This window comes from Capsicum annuum, chromosome 1 (assembly GCF_002878395.1).
Source record: "Capsicum annuum cultivar UCD-10X-F1 chromosome 1, UCD10Xv1.1, whole genome shotgun sequence".
NCBI lineage: Eukaryota > Viridiplantae > Streptophyta > Magnoliopsida > Solanales > Solanaceae > Capsicum > Capsicum annuum.
This window is the reverse complement of record NC_061111.1, coordinates 66,206,988-66,211,425: the sequence shown is the minus strand read 5'-3', so window position 1 is coordinate 66,211,425 and position 4,438 is coordinate 66,206,988.

Here is a 4,438-nt window from a genome sequence, read left to right as displayed (position 1 = left end):
TGAAATCAAAATACATAGTATATCCCAAAAGGAGCAACCTCTGTCTCAAAATACAATAAAGATATAGTGTAGATGAGAAAATGTAGTACCCAACTCCAAATGCATAGATAACCTGCTATCTCAAATAGGCTATAACTATTGCCTAAATCAACTACCGTGAGGCATAATTGTACTAAGATATATACCTAAAAAGAGCATTAGGAGTAAGTATGGTCCACTTGTATGTAGTAAGTAACATATGAGAAAAATAAAAAATAAAGCATACAAAATACAAACTATGGGCTCATAACCTACATTAAGAAAATATCCCAGACAGTAGCCCACATCGTCTTCACTAACAGTTGTACAATACTCACATATGCCACTCACAAATTTAACAAGGAAACAGAAGTATAAATATCACACATAAATGCAATTAACAAGTAATACACATGAAAAAAATCTTGTATCAAGGAAGATAATACAACACAAAAATAACATAAGGTATATAAAATGCAATGATGATGATGATGATGCAAAAGGTTGTTGCACAACCTCCATATACACCTACCGAGCTGTGCTGCTGATGTAGGAACCATGAGGGTTTCATACACCCATATACAATACATTTCAAATACCATATCCATATATCTTCTCTATCTTATCCATCAATATAGGGTTTAAAGATGTCATTTTTTTTTTAGAAAAAAGCTAGTGTTTCCAGTATTTCCAAAATGGTACAAATATTTCATGAATGTGTATGATATGAGGATTAATACGCATGTCAAGACCCGAACCAGGTCCTGGATGTGAAAGGTATCTCAAGTCCCACATGGATTAGAGATCACCCGCTACACCTAACCAAACCAAATACAACATACTGTAATGTTAAATGAATTTCAAACATATAATAAGATAGCATGTAATAACTTAAGGAAATATTTTAATGGATTTCTATAACCAACAGCCGACGATCGGTTAAACAATCAACCACCACCGCCCAATAACCACAGTAGTGAAAACAAAGCCTTCTAAATAATGATCTAAAATTAAATTTCAATAGAGCATCAAGACATGCCCCAATAATAGCCAAAATAAGTGTAAGACATTAGAGAACAAAACATGAAATATAGACTTCCAATGTATGGAAGCTCACCACTTCAATGTCAATTCATGAGCTCATCTTGAATTATAATCACTAAGTAGGAGGAGTAGAACTATGACCATTTCCTATATTGCATAGGGATACAAAATCCAAAGATGGTTAGCGAGGTATACACTAGCATGTAACTCACAGATAAGGAAAGCATAAAGACATGATCAATAGTTTAACATTATTCCAACCAATGCTCATAATCCAATACATATACATATTTACATCATATGTCAGGATAAGGAACAAGGATTAACATGCATTTAAAAATTTTAGCCTAGATTATGTAGCTCAACCATAATAATATATACCTAGGATCTATATGTTCCCGAGCTCTCACCCCATGGTCGGGCCTTAGTACATGTAGCCACACAAATCAGAGAATAATCTCATCTATATTCATAGGGGACTCAAACTACCTAGCCATTTACTAAGGTGACTTAATCACCCGATTATGTAATGATTTAGGAGGGACTCAAACCTCCCTAATCATGAAATAATAAACAGGGAGACTTCAACTCCTAGTTCACTTTGACCTTTGCATTGGCAAATGCTATTTCCAGTGTCGAAGGCTTGGACCTTCACTTTCATGACTTAGATACACAACCCTTATTAGAGCCTAGATAACAACATTATCACACAATACAATTCATGAATCATATTTCACATTGAGGCATACATTGTTAGTATCGTCATACCAACTACACTTGTAAGGTAACAATAACATGCCTAAATAATTCCATTAATTTGAGGAAAATAATTCCACTTGTTCATTAATGCAAGGCGAGGGACATCAACTCCCTTCGTTCATTAAATCAAACCATTGTATTTCAAATACCTCTTTATAACATGCAATAGTTCAAGACTAGTTCAATTTTAAAATTTCCACATTTCTCATAACTTAAAACCAATTTCACACTATAGGGTTGGGGTCATAACCACTTTAGAAGTCACAAGTTTAGGAAAATCTCAATTCCCTAGTTCATTCACCATACCCATGCACCCATAAGTTCAAAACCATATTAAAAGTAGGATTAATTATATATAAATAATAGGAAAACATTGTTCAGCAACAATCATTAAAAACCTGCAACCCTTGTTTCAAAACCATCATAAATATCTCATGAATAATAATTTAAATCACATATTCCTATAAAATTAAAATTGAGGGAAGAGCAACATTCCTTAAACACCAAGAAATTTTGAGAGAAATCGACCCTTGAGCCCTTAGCTGACCAACTTGATGAAACACTATCTTGACTTGCTTAAGGAAATTTAGAGAGACTTTGAACTTTTTGAGAAGTTACTTGATTTTCTTCTGAGTGCTAATGACACCCTGATGAGGTTTGACAATGCTCAACTTACACGTCAATTTAAGTGCAAGGTTGTCATTGTCAATATATTTACCCAACTAAGAGTCGGGGTAGAATCCACGAAGAACAATGTGAGTAGCAATTGAGCAAGTTTGAAATAAAAATTGCTTTCTAAGTTCAAACCTATGGTAAAAGATGGTTTGGAGATTTTCAATGTTTTCAAATGTGAAACTAATTCTTGGGCTTCTTAGGGCTAATTCAAGACTAAGAATAATTAAAGTATAATTAATTAAAATAAATCTTTGAACTATGATTTCGTAGGGGTAAGTTATGCATGGAAACATGATAATTCAATGCAAATACTAATCATTGGTGATGCGGTAAGATAGATCTAAAGTCCTTTCATCCCTCACTATGATGTGAGTGTATTTTCCTGTAATGATTTGTGCTATTGAGTTTAAAAAACACTTAGTGAAAATTTGTAGCTTGTATAAGTCGGGTGCTAAAATTACAACAGCACTCTCGACAGATTTCACCTATGTGAGTGTGGAAGTAGGCCACTTCCTATGAGAAATAGGCTCATTCTCAATACACTCATGAAATCGGGATTGCACAAGGTTGTAAAGTGTTGGCTATAAGTTTATGTCAACACCTTGATTATTATGTGTAATTCAGTGATATTTTATTTTCCTTAAGCAGTCATAGTTCAAGTTTGAGACCACTACGACAAAGGAATAAAAATTATTATTTTACTAAGTTGAGGTTCAATGCAGAGCACACCTTCATTATGCATAGTAGTCTTCCTTCAGCTAGTAGACTCTCTTGTTAATATTAAAATGAGTGGGGAATTGCTGGATTAACATTTTAATATTAATATTTCATAAGATTAATTTGCTTTATTTTGGTTGCTATGTGCAAAGTGGGTAGCAGGTAGCTCATTTACTTTGAGCATCAAGTGCCTTATATTATTTTAAATAACACTGGACTTATGATGTTAGAAGCTTAGCCATTATTTCCCGCGATGCATGGCTGATTTTTCAGCTACCAACAATTCTCATTTCATTTGTGGTTTTATGAGCTATTAATCACAATAGTTAGTGGTGGTAGAATGTAGACATAAGTTTCTTGCAACTCTTGTAACTTCTACCATTATCTTCATTATTCTTGTAACTCTTGTAACATATAGGTTATTGATCTTCCCTCTTTACTACCTCTCTTTCATCCTATACAATACAAGAAAGACTTCTTCACCTATAAGTAGAGTTGGTCTTGCATATTTTTCAAAACATAAGATAAAATAGAGTTTACAAAAGTTAGTAAGAAAAAAGAGTTTATTAGGTGGAGGGAGGTTCTCTTTTTGGTAGAGCTTTGAACTTAACTCTCGTATAGAGTTTGTTGAGTTTTACTCTGTGAGAAGGCTATTGTATCATAGAGGGGAAAGTCAAGAAGATTACTATTGGATCGATAAAATCATTTGCTGCAGTGGGCTTGCATATCCTTAAAGAGAGCGAGATATCCGCATCTCAGTCAAGAAGAATATATATTTTTTATTTTATTCATTTGTAATTTTACAGTTGTAATATTATTGTAATTTCACCAAAAAAAAAGCATGTGCAATCGACATCTTGGAAGAGTTTAACGATTCAGCATAAGTGCTAGACAACCGATATTTTGTTCAAGAGAACCATAAATACCTTGGCACCAAATTTTTGAATGATAAAGAACAAGGTTACAAGCTTGCGTTGCTAATAAAAACTGAGGCCTATTATGTATCAGATCTAACAGAAGATATTTAACCCTTAGAGGCTCCCCACAGAATGATACTTGAACTTGCTTCCAAAAAGTGGTAAACGAGTTGTGCTCGAAATCTACTTAACGTTTCATACTTCTATTCAACTGCATTATAATAATCATCATAAACAACTTCCACATAATACTAAGCAGCTCACAGCCTTCACACAGTTGATGGGTTAAGAAATCATAAATAAAAATA